The 18,667-nt window shown below is 36.1% G+C and overlaps 1 protein-coding gene across 2 annotated transcripts in view; it reads left to right on the top strand.

The window, feature by feature from the left end:
* Positions 1 to 18,667, top strand: part of LOC150103869 (ATP-binding cassette sub-family A member 2-like) — a 975,482-nt gene that overhangs the window by 565,946 nt on the left and 390,869 nt on the right. The gene's annotated exons all lie outside the window — the stretch shown is intronic.

Raw genomic sequence — 18,667 nt, 5'->3', positions numbered from 1 at the left:
GGGAAATTGATGAAATGAGTGGAAGGAGGGTAATTATTATGGGGGATTTCAACTATGGTAACATTGATTGGAAGGAGGAGAGGACACATGTGAGGAAGGAACTGGATTTTATTCAATTATTAAGGGATAACTATCTGAGACAGCATGTAATTGAAAATACTAGGGGTGTGAGAGTGCTTGACCTGGTAATGGCATCTGAGAATTTGACTGTAATGAATATGACCATGTTGCCACCTATTGGTGAGAGTGATCATAAAGTCTTGACCTGGGAGGTGGCTAAAGGTGTGGAATTTTCGATTAAGACAGGGTATATGTGGAATTACCATGCTGGCAAGTATGACAAGCTTAGGAGATTGCTTGGATCAGTGCCATGGCATGTACAACTGCAAGGGCTGAACGTCGATAGAGCATGGGAAGTGGTCAAGGAGCTTTTACAGGAGGTAATGGCTGATTGTATACCTAGGGGCTGAATAGTAAAAGAAGTAGGGGTTAAATGGATGAATAACACCATTAAGCTTGAGCTGCAAAAAAAAGAAACAACTGTGGAGGGAATTTAAAGAAAGGGGGTGACCTGCAGGCACACAAACGGTATAAAGTGCAGGCCAGAAAGGTAACAAGTGTAGTAAAAAAAGCAAAAGTGGATTATGAAAGGAAACTAGCTTTGCAAGCAAAAGAGAATCCAAAACAGTTCTTTCAATAAGCTGCAAGCAAGAAAAAAACTGTACACGGCAAAATGATTTTAAGGAATGACGATGGTAAGGAGGTCACTGAATCAGTTGATATAGTGGAGTTACTGAGCACGCACTTTGCAAAAGCATATCATCCAGGTGGTGACATTGAAAAAATGAAGGAACCATTAGTTTATACGGGAATAGTGATGAATGAAGTGGAAGGTAACTAGTCTATTACAGAACCTTAATGTGAACACATCTGTGGGATTGGATGGTATACCGGCACGGGTCTTGCTTGAAGCGGCTAAAGAATTATCAGTGCCCTTGACCATGTTGTTTAATCTGAGTCTCAGGTCTGGCTTAGTCCCGAAGGTGTAGAAAGAGGGGAAAATAGTTTCACTGCATAAAGGAGGATCCAAGACTACGGTTGCAAATTACCGACCGATCAGCATATCAGGAGTCGTTGTCAAGGTCTTAGAGAAAGTAGTCAAGGGAAAAATACAGGAATGGATTGATGAAAATGAGATACTGTACAGGGGACAGCATGGCTTTGTGAAGGGTAGATCATGCTTCAGTAACTTGCTCAAGTTTTATAACAAGGTGACCGCTGAACTGGATAGGGGAAATGGGTTTACAGTGATACTGCTGGACCTGGCAAATGCGTTTGACAGGATACCACATGGAATTCTAATCCATAAACTACAACATATGGGAATGGATATAGGGTTGGTGAGATGGATAGGTGGTTGGTTGATGGAGAGATATCAAAGAGTAGTTTATTCAGGAGTAGAGTCCAAAAGACAGCCTGTGACTAGTGGTGTGCCGCAGGGTTCTGTTCTTGGACCACTGCTGTTTAATCTGTTCATTAACGATATAGGGAAGGATCTAAGTGGAACAATTCATTTGTTCGCTGATGATGCAAAGTTGGGTAGGGCAATAGTGAATGTAGAAGATGTCAAAGTCTTGCAGGATGACTTAGATAGATTGTAGTTTTGGCTAAGGAGAATGGATGTCAATTTAATGTGATAAAATGTAAGGTTATGCATTTTGGGGTGAAAAGATTAGCAGCAGTATACCACATTGGTGGAACTGTACTCCAAGAGATTGATGAGGCCAGGGACTTGGGAGTGTTGGTGGATAGGGAGATGAAGTTTAGGGGGCACACTGCAAAAGTAGTTAAATCAGCTCATCAACTCACTTGGTTGTTGAAAAATACCTTGACGAGCAGAGACAAGCAAATTATTGTACCTCTGTACCGAGGCTTGATAAGACCTCATCTCGACTACTGTGCCCAGATTTGGTCACCTCGGTTCCTTCTTGATGGGGAGGAGGTGGAGAGGATCTAGAGGCGAGTGACTAAGATGATAACAGGTCTATGGAATGAACCATATGAGAACAGGTTGAAGATTTGTGGGTTGCAGAAACTAGTTGATAGGAGGAGGAGGGGAGATATGATTGAGACATTCAAATTGCTAAAGGGATTCTATAGGATTAATTCAGAGGATATTTTTGAGATCAGGACTGGTGGTGGGAGAACTAGGGGACACCTATGGAAGCTGGGCAAGAGTGTGGTTAGCAGGGGTGTTAGAGCTGGGTTCTTTACTTTTAGAGTGGTAAATGAGTGGAATAAGCTGCCAGAGTCTGTTGTGGGTGCTATGATGGTGAACGAGTTCAAGACAAGGCATGATAGATACTGTGAGAATGTAATCGCATAGTTGTGTGGACATGATGTTTAGGGCCTCCCTCGATGAGTCTAAGGACTCCTGGAGTCGTCCGAAATAATAATAATAATAATAATAATGATGAGAAGCTTAAGTATAAAAAGTGTAGTGGGGTGTGTGGGGGGGGGGGAATGGATATTGAATGCGCAGAAGGTATATGAAGAATTAAGATGACGTGAGGAGCTTAGGATCTTTCTCAGACATAGCCAAGTTAGCCGGTCTTGGGCGTGGACTGCAGGATTTTTCCCCCAGTTTATCTGGAAGGTGCCGGTATTGCGTGCTTACTTCTTCTTCTTCCAGATTCATACTGAAACCCCTCATTCATTGATTTACAGCTACTTTATTCAGCTGTTTGGCCTTCAGAATACATTCACACATTGATGCTGTTATGTATATCTTTGTCAGTATCCAAGTAAGTTTCCTGGCTTTGTAAACAAACACAGCAGTTCATTTTTAGGTCTATACCCAGTCTTATCCAAGATACTGGTTGTGATTTTCTTACCACATATCCACTGAGTCTGAACATCCCCACCTGCATTGCAGTGTTCTTCATCTACATGACTACCACTGCTTATCTTGCTTGATTTTTCCTCATGTCCAATGCCTTAATTATCCTGTTCATTCTTCCTCCTGGATAGCAGACCTTATGGATTCTCTCATTATCTATTCCTCTAACTATGGAATCTCCATACTCGGCTATCCTGGAGTCACTCATTATCTCTTTTACCGTTTTTTTCTTTCATTCTGTTCTTTTGCACATTTTCATTAGTTTCTGCTAAACATCTTATATCACTCTACATATTCCTAATTTCATTTTTCATTTTCAACAACTGTTTCATCAAATCTTGCATTCTGACAATTTCACTCTCTGTCACTCTCATAACCTCTCATTTTACTGCACCGTACTTCCGTTTCCTCACTATTTTTCACTAACTTTCTCTTTTACATTTTTGCTTTCACTAACTTTCATTTCACTTAACTTCATTCTTGCTTTTGCTTACTTCCTCTTCTACCTTCTTGCATTCTTTCACTCCCTCAGTTTCACTAGCATTCGTTTCATTTCCATTTCTTTCATTTATGCCATCTTTTATCTTTTCACTCTGTTTCGCATTAACTGCCTCATTGTCTAATAATATATTGCACTTCCTACAAATCCATACCTCCCCTTCTCCTGTCCATTCTCTCCACAAATACATCCCTTACACTCTGCCATGCATACATATTACACTCACAACATCGAATCAATTTCAAAAAGTCTATTTCGTTGATGCCGTTAAATTTTCGTTAAATTGAGAAGAGTCCTAAAAAAGGCCTATGACTAGTGTTGTTCTGCAGGGTTCTGTTCTTGTACCACTGCTATTTAATTTGTTCATTAACGATATAGGAAAGGATCGGAGAGGAACCATTCAGTTATTTGCAGTTGGATAGAGCAATATTTAATATACATGATGTCAAAATTTTGTAAGATGATTTGGATAGATTAGCAGACTGGGCAAAGGAGAATGGATGTCAGTTTAATGTGGCAAAGTGTAAGGTTATGCATTTTGGGTTGAAAAGATTATTAGCAGTTTTCCACATTGGTAAAACTGTACTCCAAGAAATTGATGAAGCCAGAGACTTGGAAGTGTTAGTAAATAGGGAGTTAAAGTTTTTGGGGCACATAGCAAAAGTGGCTAAAGCAGCTCATCAGATCACTTAGTTACTGAAGAATATTTTGACGAGCAGAGACAAGCAGGTTATTGTTCCTCTTTATTGAGCCTTGATAAGACCCCCATCTTGACTACAGCATGCAGATCTGGAAGGCAGGGTTTCTTGGTGATGGGGCGGAGGTAGAGAGGATTCAGAGGCGAGTGACCAAGATGGTAGCAGATCTATGGAATGAACTACAAGGACAGGTTGAAGATTTGTGGGTTACAGAAACTGGTTGATAGGCAGAAAACGGTGATTATGATTGAGACATTCAAATTACTGAGGGAGTTATAACATAGAATAAAAGCCAAAGGGCTGTTTTTCTGGCAACCTTAATAATAATGAAGGGGATACAAATCCTTTGATGTTTATCTGCCAGTAAGATAAACATCAAAGGATTTGTATCCCCTTCATTATTACTGAGGAGTTTTTACAAGATTAATTCAGAGGAAATTTTTCAGAACAGATCTGGTGGTGAAGGGAGAAATAGGGGCCATTCATGGAAACTGAGCAAGAATGTAGTTGCAAGGGTGTTAGAACTAGGTTTTTTACTTGGAGAGTGGTGAATGAGTGGAATAAGTTGCCAGAGTCTGTTGCGGGTGCTGCCACGACTTCTGTAAAAAAAAAATGTCAGTATTTCTGTTTAGGATATCTGCTAGTGTATTCTGCTCTACAGCTTGAGGCAGTTTAGTGTGGCAGTTTACTCTCACTGCTTTTTGCCAATAGCAGTGAGCATAATCTAAGCTTTTCCTTTAGCTTAGAGGATTATTATTGAGTATTTTTAAGACGTAGATTATTTCAGAAATAGCAACCAGCAGCAGTAGAAGTAGTGATATTTAGATTTTTTTAAGAAAAAGAAAAAAAAAAAACTGCTGAACTTCTTTTTGTTGCATGCATATAAACAGTTTTACATGGTGAAAATATAGCATAGTATTTCTAAAACTAAGAATAATTTCAGGAGACAGCTGAATTTACATTGCAAAGAAATAGTACAGAATTAGAAGCTTTGAGAAGTATAACAATATTATTGCCTTATTTCTTTTTTTGTCAGAATGGTAAAATGAAGTAATAGATTTTGAATACTGTCTGTGAAAGCTTTTAAACCAGTAGAAATTTAGACAGAATAGTTACGTAATTGAGTTTCAGGAGAGAAGAAGGGGGGGGGGGCATGCAATTCTTCAAAATGAGCAAAAATTTTGAATCCGTCCATATGGGATGTCCTTCATATTACAGTGGTTAAGCACTGGATATTATAGTAATATGCATCCTACAAAAAAAAAAAAAAAAAAAAAAAAAAAAAAAAAAAAAAAAAAAATCTGTTGCATTTTAAGCAGAATGCAAAGAGTCCCTGCTGAAATATCATTGGATATAAATTTCTGATATTAAAGTCTCACAATCAGAAACCAATTTCACATGCATGTGAAATGCTCAACATAATCCAAATCTGAATAAAAATGGTCTAACCATTCCAAGAATGTGGAGGACCCACAAAGAAAAATCTCAATACAAGACGACTTGGTGAAGTGTTTCAATAGCAACCTGAACTGTACAAATCCAGAAGAAAATCGTAGTATAACAATATGAACTGTACAATTCCAGAAAAATCTTAGTACATGAGGACTTCAGCAGAGTTTATTGTAGCGTACATTTATTTTATTTTATTATTTTTTTTAATTTTTTTTTTTTTATTTATATATATATCATCATCATCATCAAATTCCTGCCATGTACCCTCAAGGGGTGTACAGGATATGACAGTACTGCATGAAAAAATTACATCATTACTAACTTCCTATCTACAATTTTCCTCCAAATCAGTCTGTTACTTGTCAAGACTCCAACATTATCAGATCTTATATTTCTATCGTCTAAGGCACTTTGTACCGTATCAATCCACCTATATCTTGGTCTTCCTCTGGGTCGTTTTCCTGCCAACCTGGCAGAGAACACTTGTTTTGCTAATCTTTCCTCTCCCATTCTATTTAAGTGACCATACCACCTGAAATTAGTTCTGCTAACGCATTCCTGGATGCTGACAATGTCAAGTTCTTTCCTAATATAATCATTTTTAATATGATATTGCCATTGATGCCATCTGTTCACGCCTCTAATCTTTCTCAGGACTCTCATATCTGCGGTCTCTAGTCTTTGGTCAAGTGTTTTACTTCTGACCCAGCTTTCAGATCCATAAGTTAAAACTGGTTTGAACACTGTCTTGTATACAGCTAATTTAGTGTTCCGACTAATTTCTTTCTTATTCCATATGAATTTATTCAATTGACTTCCCACCATACCAGCTCTGCTGATTCTGTTGTGAATTTCTATATTTAATTTACCATCTTCAGTAAAAATCATGCCTAAGTAGCTGAAATGTTTTACTTATTCCACAGGTTCTCAATTCACAACACAGTTGACATTTTCAATGATTCTGCCTATTTTCATTGTCTTTGTCTTTTTATTGCTGACCTTCATACCATATCTATTACAACAGCTATTCAATTTAGTCAGAGAATATATATATATATTATCACTAGAGGTCACGCTAAGAAAAAGATTAGTTAACAACGTAGATTTAATTTACCTTTATGGAGTGCAACAGCATGTAGCTTTGTTCCTATACATGTGTATCCTTCTGATGATGACCTCAATACAGGGGTTGAAACGTCAAGTGTTATCATCATCATCATCAAATTCCTGCCATGTACCCTCAAGGGGTGTACAGGATATGACAGTACTACATGAAAAAATTCATCATTATTAACTTCCTATCTACAATTTTATTCCAAATCAGTCTGTCACTTGTCAAGACTCCAACATTATCAGATCTTATATTTCTATCGTCTACGGCACTTTGTACCGTATCAATCCACCTATATCTTGGTCTTCCTCTGGGTCGTTTTCCTGCCAACCTGGCAGAAAACACTTGTTTTGCTAATCTTTCCTCTCCCATTCTATTTAAATGACCATTTAAATAGAATGGGAGAGGAAAGTATTTAAATGACCATTTAAATACCACCTGAAATGAGTTCTGCTAACGCATTCCTGGATGCTGACAATGTCAAGTTCTTTCCTAATATCCTCATTTTTAATATGATATTGCCAATGATGCCATCTGTTCACGCCTCGAATCTTTCTCAGAACTCTCATATCTCACAAACTGATCATACTACAATTATGAATAATTTAAGAGCTTGCTCTTAGATGTTAAAGGAGAGGAGCATTTTAAATTTTTTATTTATCATCATCATCAAAATCCCCTCATGTACCCTCAAGGGGTATACAGGATATGATAGTACTACATGAAAAATTTACATCATTACTAACTTCCTATCTACAATTTTCCTCCAAATCAATCTGTTACTTGTCAAGAACTCTAACATTATCAGACCTTATATTACTATCGTCTAAGGCACTTTGTACCGTATCAATCCACCTATATCTTGGTCTTCCTCTGGGTCGTTTTCCTACCAACCTGGCAGAGAACACTTGTTTTGCTAATCTTTCCTCGCCCATTCTGTTTAAGTGACCATACCACCTGAGATTAGCTCTGCAAACGCATTCCCGGATGCTGACAATGTCAAGTTCTTTCCTAATATCCTCATTTTTAATATGATATTGCCATTGATGCCATCTGTTCACGCCTCTAATCTTTCTTAGGACTCTCATATCTGCAGTCTATAGTCTTTGGTCAAGTGTTTTACTTCTGACCCAGCTCTCAGATCCATAAGTTAAAACTGGTTTGAACACTGTCTTGTATACAGCTAATTTAGTGTTCCGACTAATTTCTCTCTTACTCTATATGAATTTATTCAATTGACTTCCTACCATACCAGCTTTGTTGATTCTGTTGTCTATTTCCATATTTAATTTACCATCTTCACTAAAAATCGTGCTTAAGTAGCTGAAATGTTTTACTTGTTCCACAGGTTCTCCATTCACAACACAGTTGACATTTTCAATGATTCTGCCTATTTTCATTGTCTTTGTCTTTTTATTGCTGACCTTCATACCATATCTATTACAACAGCTATTCAATTTTGTCAGAGAATCTTGAAGACTTGTAGCGGATTTATTTAGAAGTATAACATCATCCGCATAAAGCAAAGAGCTGACGTTAACATCTCCAATTTTGATATAAGATTTAATACCACTTTCCTTCATAATGTGATCCATATAGATAACGAATAACAGAGGGGATAATGTACATCCTTGTCTCACACCAGATTTAACATTAAACCATCTTCCTGTACTTCCTTCAATTATAACTGCTGACTTACATCTCAAATAAAGACTAAGTATTGCTTGATATAATGCCCCATTGACACCATATAACTACAGCGTATTGAATAGCTTCTCTCTTGGCACCTTGTCATATGCCTTTTCCAAATCGACAAAACTTGAATACAGATCTTTATTATATTCCCAGGCTTTCTCGACTATTTGTCGTAAAGTGAAGGTCTGATCCTGACAGCCTCTATTTGGCCTGAATCCAGCTTGTTCTTCACCAAGCTTTTCTTCCACAATTCTTCTCAACCGTTTCTCAAGTATACTTGCATAGATCTTGCCATGAACACTCAGTAGGGAAATACCTCTGTAATTCTCACATTTAGTTTTATTTCCCTTTTTATATATGAGAGCTCTACTCCAATCATCGGGAATTCGTCCCTCTGTCCAGGCTTTCTGAACTATGCACTGCAGCCACTGTAAGACTTTTATACCACCATACTTCAGCATTTCTGGTCGCATATCATCTACTCCTTCTGCCTTTCCACATTTCAAGCCTTTGATGGCTTTTTCTACTTCAAGTATGAATATGTATTCCTGACTGCATGCCAGGTCAGTGTTTTTTATCACTGTGCTATCATCACTGCTTGTTTCATTTAGCAGTTTATCAAAGTAATTACTCCATACTTCAAGGATATCTTTTTCTCCTGTTTTCATGTCACCTTTATCATCTCTAACTCCTTTTACAGCACTCTTTCCTCCAATTCCTAAGCTTCTTCAACAACCTCCAGAATATTTTGCCACCTTCTTGATATTTATTTTCTATATTCTTGCCAAAATCCTCCCATGACTTTTGTTTAGCTAGTTTTACACACTGTTTAGCTTTCTTACATTTGTCTCTGTATTCTATAAGAGTAATAGTTGACTTATTTGCCAATAACCTTTGATATGCTTTCTTCTTTTCCTTCACTGACGTCAAGTGTTATTTTATTAATAATTTGTAAAATAATCGTCTCAACACGTGTGTTTTGTGTCCCTAAATTCTTAAATATGAAAGGTGGTCATATTTATTTCAATAAATGTTATTTAAAAAATATAAAGATTTAACATAACAATTTTCAAAGCAAACAAATCTGAACATTTGCAAAATAAATTGTTTCTACACTGTCAGTAAAATAAAAGAATGCAAATTTATTTTAATAAATAATTTCATTGCAGAGGCTAATCTGTGGTCATTTGTGGATTGAGTATTTATTTTTGTACATATGAAATTCATTTTTATTTTTGGGAAAAGACACAGTAAATAATTTGTGCAGCCAAAAAAAAAAAAAAAAGCTCGAATATCGAAGGACAGTAAAGGAAATTCCATGTAACATAGTACATGTAAAGAGACAAGTGACAGGAAGGTCGCTCCACTGCAGTTAATCCATTAATGGTTCTAAACTTGCCATTATGGGAATAACAGCAGAGGAGGTAATTACATGATAAAAGGTAGAATGCCAATGAAGTTTTGATCCATGAAAAATGCTAAGGTGGTCTGGCTATTTCATCCACCTCGGCTAGTAGGGAGGTTAATGAGGAAATGTTGAAGAAGGCAAAAGAGATGAGAGACCTGGAAGTGATGGTGGACAGGTACTTGAAGTTTAGAAGTCACGTTGCTAAAATTGTGGAACATTACAAGTTGATATACAGAAACAAAGAGATTATTGTTCCCTTATGCTGTATAAGACCTTGATCACGCTGGACCTACTGTGCACAGATCTGGTCTCTTGACTTTCTGGGGAATAAGGATATCTTAGAGATGCTCCTGAGATAATTCATTAAGTCAGTATCTGGTCTGTGGAATATGGAATATGAAGACAGATTGAGGGAATGCACTTTCTGAGCTTTGTGAATAGAAGGAGAACGAGATACGATTGCATATAAATCGGTGTGAGTTGTTGTCAGATTAATGTGAAGGAGGTTTTTCATGGAGTAGAGGGAATGGGTAGAACAAGAGGCCATTCCTGGAAGCTGTATAAGGAGGGTGTAAGCAAAGGAGCAAGTAGCAGCTTCTTTGCATGGAGAGTGGAATGCATTGCTTGAGAGAGAGAGAGAGAGAGTGTGTGTGTGTGTGTGTGTGTGTGTGTGTGTGTGTGTGTGTGTGTGTGTGTGTAGTGCGTGTGCGCACACACATACAGAAGCAAAGCATTCCACTTTGTACCAAAGAATCCTGTGGTTGGTTTTATCAATACAGTGTTCTTTGATCTGACTGTTATGTTTATTGTTCGATTTAAGATTGTTTTTCAGAAATTCATTTTGCAATGGAACAGCTAGTTTGTCCAAAAGTAGGATAATTTGCATGCATCTAAAAGAAATTTGATAGCAATTTGATACGCCAGATTGCAATAAGAAGTGCACTTTGGAGGAAAAAGTAGACTGATTTGGTTCACAGGCTTGTAAGTGCCAGTAAGCCAAAATTTCTTATGGACATGTTCAGAGAGATAACTTTAATATATGGAATGGGAATCCTGTAATAATTGAATATATGAGGACAATATCATTTATGCAGGCTGGCCAGCATGAATTTACAAGTGGTTAAGGGGCACTCTTGTTTTAGTAATCTGGTTGTCTTTTATAATAGTGTAACAAAGCAGTGGATGAGGATAAGTTATACACTGTAATATTTTTCAAAGGCATTTGACAGGTTGACACATGACAAGTTGGTATTTAAGTTGCAACATATGGGTTTGGATTGGTAAGTAACTGACTTTCTGATAGATGTCAGGGAGTGGTAGGAAGGGAGTAGAAAGGTTACAAGTGGAGTTCCACACAGGGCCGGCGCTACCATTTAGGCAAACTAGGGTGCAAGCCATGAAGGCGTGCAAAACTTCAAGCTATGCTTTATTCATACTTTACTAAAATATCAAAATTAAATAGTGATATATGATTTAGGTATTGATTCTCTTTCCTTATCCCTCACACATCACACTATTTAACTCTTGGTTCTTTTTTGTTCCTTATGATTTGAACTTACTGCTATTTAAAATTCATTTAAAATAAATATTTTAAATCATTAACATTTTAATCGAGATGGTGTTCTCTGGCTGACTCGAGTGTGTCAGGCTGCTTGGATATCTGGGCGAGCACCAAAGCAATGGCAGACAGGCATAATAATACCAGTCTTCAAGAAGGGAGACCAGAAGGATTGCAGTAACTATCGTGGCATGTCTCTGCTCAGCCTGCCTGGGAAAGTGTATGCTAGGTGCTTGGAAAGACAGTGCAGGAGCATAGTTGAGTCAAAGTTCATGGAAGAACAATGTGGCTTTCGTCCTGGTAGAAGTACAACTGACCAAATCTTCACTTTAAGGTAAGGCTTTGAGAAATCTTTGGAATATGCCAAGAATGTCTACACATGTTTTGTGGACTTGGAGAAGGTATATGACTGGGTTTCTCGGGATAAGCTTTGGCAAGTACTACAGGAGTATGGAGTGGATGGCCAACTATTAGCTGCCATCAAGTCCCTGTATGAATGCCCAGAGTTTTGTGTCAGGGTAAACGGCACAAAAGTCTGAACCTTTCACAGTCTCCATTGTCCTCCGCCAAGGGTGTGTTCTGTCACCTCTCCTTTTCATAATATTTATGGATTGGATTGATAGGCATAGCCGAGGCAGCGAGTGTGTCAGAATCGGAAGATGTAGCATTGGACGTCTGCTTTTTGCAGATGACCTAGTTCTGCTTAGCTCTTCCACAAATGACCTTCAGCAGACCCTGGATAGGTTTGTAGCTGTATGTGCAGACACCGGAATAAAAATCAGTGTGACCAAAACTGAAACATTTGTGATCTCAAGACAACCATCCCAGTGCACTCTACATCTAAGTGGAGTCCCAATGAGGCAGGTGGAGAAGTTTAAATACCTTGGGTCCACTAATGATGGAAAAGGGGACGTAGAGCTAGATACTCGAATTGGCTTAGCAAGCTCGATATTGTGGGAGCTTGGCCGTTTGGTAGTATTGAAGCGGGAGTTAAGCCAGAAGGCAAAGCTGGCTGTCTTCAATACAGTCTATGTCCCCATCCTCACCTATTGTCATGAGAGTTGGGTAATGACCGAAAGAATGCGAATACGAATCCAAGCGGCTGAAACGATGAGGTTCCTTCGAGGGGATTGTGGGGCCTGACAAGACTCGACAGAGTCAGAAGCTCTGCAATTCGGGAAACCCTCAATACTCAACCGCTGCTTTTCCGTGTTGAGAGATCACAGTTACATTGGTATGGGCACCTGGTCAGAATGACACAAGAGAGGATCCCTCAGCAGGCTCTCTTTGCCAAGCGAGAGGGTGGGAGGCCACGTGGAAAGCCAAGGACTCGCTGGATAGATTATATCCAAAACCTTGGGTGGACACGTTTGGGAATCCCACCAGAACACCTGAGTTTGGTGGCAGAGGATCGTTACCATTGGAAGTTCCTCTTGCAGCTGTTGCCCCCCACAACCCAATTAGGAAAGGTGGGCCTTGAAAATGTATGTATGTATGTATGTATGTATAACATTTTAAAATATTAAATTTCGGTATTTTATAACTTTTTTTTTGTAAATGAATTATAACATAGAATTTTCAAATTAATTAAAAGAGAAAAGAAAAAATCCCTATTAATTTAACCTGAAGGATAATTTTATTTTGTTTAATGTCAATTAGAAACATTTTAGTTTATGAATTAAAGGGTGCACTTGTGAAATAAGGGGCACACTTGTAAACTTTGCCTAGGGTGCAAAATAACCTGGCACCAACAGTGGTTCCACAGGGTTCAGTACTGGATCATTACTGTTCAATCTTTATGTAAGTGACATTGTTACAGGACTACAGGGAGATATTTGTTTGTAGATGATGTAAAGCAGGGAGGGGAGGATTAGCAATAGTGCTGATGTTTTGGGTCTTCAAGAGGATTTGATTAAGCTGGAAAGATAGCAGATAAATATGAATGTCAGTTTAATGTAACTAAACATAAGGTTTTGAAATTTAGGATCTACAGATGTAATGCTTCATATTCACTTGGTGTAGTTATACTGGAAGAACTGTAGGAAACAAGGAATCTTGGGATGATTATAGATAGAAATTGGAAGTTTAGAGGACATATTGCAAATATTGTGAAGATATCTCAATTCAGAATTGCTGCAGTGTTGAGGAGGATCTCAGATGGAGGACATTGACCACTGCAACCTCCATCTGAGACCTGCTAACCTACTTCAGGTCGAGGAGCACTGATCAAGATTCTTCGCGTCTCTTCTAGAAGGAATTCGCACCGAGATCTTTGAGAGCAAAGAGCCTCGTAAACTGACTGAGCTACGGAGGCTAATTAATTGATGAATTATAATACAGGTAACCCTCTTATAAGTGGATGTTAGGTTCCACAGAAATGGCACGTTATGTAAATTGCGTTATGTGAGACTCAGATCATAGAGAAAAAGTAGGGTTATGTTCCGAAATCGAATTTTTTTAAATTATATAAACAAAAATGACATATCCAACAACAATATATTTTTACTTAATTCAGGTAATTCAAGTTAGTTAAGAAAACATATAAAATATGAAACAAATGTATAGTACAAACTTATAAAAATTACAAATTGTACGTAAACTTCATTGCATATAACGCATAAATGTTATAGGCTGAATAAAATAAAGTGTATATTTTAATCGTCATCACTGTCTTCAAAAATGACATTTCGTAGATGTTCTTTATTTATGAGTGGCCGGACGTCGTCATCACTTGAAATCTCTTGGACATCATTTGTATAATTCTCATTGCATACTTTAGCTAGTTTAGTTATCAAGAAGTCAGTAATAAGACCTTGCTTACCACTATGCTGAAATTTTTTGATGTTCAATGTTTTTCAATGTGAACAGGTGTTCTGTGCAGATTCATCTGCAGTGAACATCTGGTCTGCACTATAACCACCTTCTTCAATAATTTCTAAAAGTTCTCCCGGGTATTTCCGGGCAACTTCTACACCTTCCGATGCTGATTCTCCATTTTAAGATTATGCAAAGAAAACCGCTTTTTAAATTTTTCGAACCAACCCTTACTGGCAAAAAATCCATTCTGAGAGCTTTCTTCTGAAGAATCTTGATCAAGTTCTTTTAAATGTTTATAAATTTTGAGAACTTTTTGTTTAATAAGATTTCTACCCAAAGGAATTTACTCTCAAGTGCAATCTTCTATCGAAATCATTATAGATTTCTCTATTTTTCCAATTAGAATATCGCGTACACGAGCAATGCGCTTTGCACTTACCATTGACCCAGCAATAACACTTTCTCGTATTTTATGTTCATTTTGTTTGATTGTTTGAATTGTTGATTCGTTTAAATTCAGAGTCCTTGCAACAACTTCTGGTTTTTCTCCATTTTTCCACCTATCTGAGATTTTAGTTTTTTCTTTTTGTGAGAAATGAATTTTCTTTTCGATGCTGTTTTTTTCCCTTTCGTTGCAGTTTTAGTGGCTATTAGTATAAAAATACAATTTTTACATAAAAAAAGCCTTACATATTAATTATGTATGTAAGTCACCAGAAAATAAAGTGCTCAGCTTGAGATTAACATACTTATGATTTTTAATGCTTTCCTGTTGCAGAAAATGAAGACTTATCAACAATAAACACTTTATACGGTAAAAGCTTGACATACATGTGTGCTAAAGGGTATTTCCCCTAACATAAATTCGCTACTTATAACCACATGAGCGATACGGGCAGACACAAATTCAAAGAAGATAAAATTTGAATTTTAAGTCGTGCGATGAAAAAATATGAAAAAATAAATGGTTACTACGATTTGTAGACCGCGGTGTATAAGTACCGCGTTATACGAGGGTTACCTGTACTGTTCTTTTTATAGTATAGCTTATCTGTTAACCAATTTCTGTATGTGAGTTCTTATCAAGTTCTCTAAGATCTTCTCTATCATTCCAGGAATACTGATAGGTCAGACACAATATTTTTGGCACACCTTTGTACATTGGAACTGTCATATGCTCTTTCCATTCCTGTGGAATCTTCTTTCCTTAGCTTAGGCTCAAGTATTACAAACATGGTGTCGTGACGTTATTCTCTTGATGTTCGAATCCGCCATCTTGTTAAAAGTCACTTTCATAAAATAAAAGAAAACTAATTGTAAATTGATCACTAATCTAAGGGTAGAGAAATTTCTATTATACTGCGCCACTCTATCCTTAGATAAGTCTATATGAAATAGTAGGATCAATTCAAAATTAGTTAGCAGTCTTTTCATTCATTCAGGCCGAAGTATTTATTTTCTCTCTCTTTGGGATTCCCGCTAGATTCGAATTTTTGTGAACGGTGCAGTAAAAAGAATTTCAGGCAAATGCAACAGTTAGGTTAACAAATAAAGCATTTAATATAAGTCATATAACACTTACATAAATTTTACTTCTAAATTTTAAACAATAGAAATAAATCAAACATTAAGTCAAGTCAATTACATTAGCACAATCTTCCAAGTCTTCACATACACATTCTTAACTTCTGGGTTATAAAGTTTTTACACTTAAATGAATATAACTGAATATCCAATCTAATTAGTTTTCACACATTTTTCAGTCATGCTATAAGTTCAAAATATTACAGGATCTAATAGCTGAAAATATCTTTCAAACAATTCTTATCTCCAACTCTCAATCACGAAGGGTTTCCACAGTTAAAGTTAATAATACATTATGATAGACCTTACCGGAAATGGTTCCTAGAACATCTATTATGTTGTGAGCAAACTTCTGGAACTTACTTATCACACTTAAAGAGTAAACACACATCTACAAAACTTATCCGAGTTATACTTAAGGCACTATCAATTACGCTTCAGAATTCTTGACATCAATTACAGGGCACTTCAACCATCCTTATTATCACTCATAAATTAATTAAAACACTGTGAGGTTCTCTTTAGGGCAAATCAGAAATATGCTGCAATACTAGATCAGCTGGGTTTATTCAGAATTCTTCCTTGAATGTTCAGCTTTTTACCTTATCCGATTGTAGCTTTAATTTTCCTTCTATTATTACTTCTGATTTCACTTTCAGCTAACTATAAAATTCGTTACGTTCTTGCTCACTTATAAAAATTATCCACTTAACTCCTACCCTTAAGAACCTTTTATTTACTTCTACTTCTTTATTTTATCACCCTGCTTACTTCCACTTCCAAGTTTCCATCCCAACTCCTCACTTTTTATATATATTTTTTTATTCTCTCTTTAGCCCATGCTCTGTTCCACTCGCGCTTGTTTATTTCACGCGTCTCCATGACAACAGACAAACATAAACATTCTCGCCAATGTTAGACAAGGCTATACTACTACATTGAGTCATTACATACATTAAGCTTTATACACAAATAGGAATAATTAGAATATTTGCTTTTCAATAAATGCGTAGTTAATATTGCAAATATAAGTTTCTATAATATTGGCATAACAATAAATAAAATAGCTTAATAATATTTAATACAGAATCTATTTACCATTAACACATTTCTTTGATTAAATAATTAAATATTTGATATAATTAAGGTAGTTATATGATATCAAATTATAATTTACGTTATTTACATTAAATAATATTTACAAACGTAGCCTTTGTGATGGAAAACCATGTTGGATTCTGAATCAAATAACATTTATTCTATTTTCTACATAATTAGAATCCAACAAAGGCAAGTGCCAAATCATCTGGCCCTGTTGCTGAATTGATATCCAGGTTATGCAACAGTTCTTGAACCTCATTCATATCCACTTCTATTTCTTCATCAAGTTAGTGGTAGTAAATAATTTGGCTATCGTTTAATGATGGCCAAATTATTTTGCCCATCATTAAATGGGCAAAATAATTTGGGGACAAATTAGAGGAATTATAAATGAAATGTATTAAAAAAAATATAAAAACATAATCTAGATGTCTGGAACAGGTATTTGGAAAATTATTAAATGAACTAACTAGTTCCTAACAAAAGAACAGCACTGACAAATATTCATATGATAGACTCTTACTATCAAATTCATATCCACCTTAATTCCAAGATCTCTAGCCTAATCAGTTTCTCATGACATAATCCCACCAATGTAATATGCTGTTGGAAATCTCATCATGCCAAATGCTTGCTCATGTTATAAGCTTAATGGAGTGAAACTGAGAAAGGATTAAAAATATTATTTAATTCTTCCAGTATTTTATCTCATATAATGTAGCATTATTAATCATTAATTATTAATTTTGCTTTAATAAAATTAGTTATTATAATGATTAATAATTTATTAGTTATTAAAATTAGATAAAATTAAATTGTCTCTTCTGTGACCAAACTTAAATAATCCAGCATATCTGTCTAGAACACCTAGTTGATCCGTTCATTTCTGGAAACTGCAGTGCTAACAGGCGACATCTATATTCTGAAGAAAAAGAAGAATTCAAACTTCCTCATGTACAGTCAAGAAACCACTTAATCTGTTTTTAACACTGCCTCTAGCACCTGTAACTATACACACAACCAAGAAGGTTTGTACACCATATAGATGAGAAGAAACACAGTATGTAGTTTCCTCTTCATCTGCACCAAGGCTCATTTACAACTTCTACCTTAAATATACAAGAGATAACTAACACCCATCAGTCACTGAGCCAGAACAAAACATTGTGAGGCACTTGCACAGAAAACTACAAAGCAGGCTCTGCCTAGAATATCACTGTCACAAAGAAACTGTCATTCAGTTATCATTTGTTTCTTTTCTGTTGTGTGTTAAAAAAGAAACTTTTGTTCTCTGTAATATATTCTTGTAATATTGACTTTTTTTTTTGTTGCCTTTCTGTCAAATATATATTTTAGCTAGTTTAAATTTAAATCTCCCTCTCTCTCTCTAATATATATATATATATATATATTCATCATTGAAAATTCATCATCTTTATATATATATATATATATATATATATATATATATATGTTTCAAATTCATATTGCATGCATTATAGTTGTTTTATATAAGGATCTAAAATCTAGAAAGTTTTAGGTCCAAACATAGCTGAATAAGAGAGTGGAAGATCCAGTACTATATAATAATTAATTGATTCAATATTATGTAACAATTTATTCCACATTTAGGATTAACTGAAAGAGATACTGTTACATTTTACTAAGTTATGGACATTAGTTGAGCATTTGGGATTTGTTTATGTAGTTGTCTTGAGCTAATACTAACTTTTTTTTTTTTTTTTTTTTTTTTTTGGAAGCCTGAGTTGTCAGTAGTGAAATGTGTGTTGCTCTGATGTAGATTATTGTTCTAAGAAATATTCATGTAGTGTTATATCTGTTAAC

Source organism: Typopeltis vanoorti, chromosome 8, assembly GCF_054136105.1.
Source record: "Typopeltis vanoorti isolate ZY-2024b chromosome 8, IOZ_Tvanoo_1.0, whole genome shotgun sequence".
Lineage (NCBI taxonomy): Eukaryota > Metazoa > Arthropoda > Arachnida > Uropygi > Thelyphonidae > Typopeltis > Typopeltis vanoorti.
The sequence above is the reverse complement of the archived record's forward strand: the minus strand, read 5'-3'. Positions and strand labels throughout refer to the sequence as shown.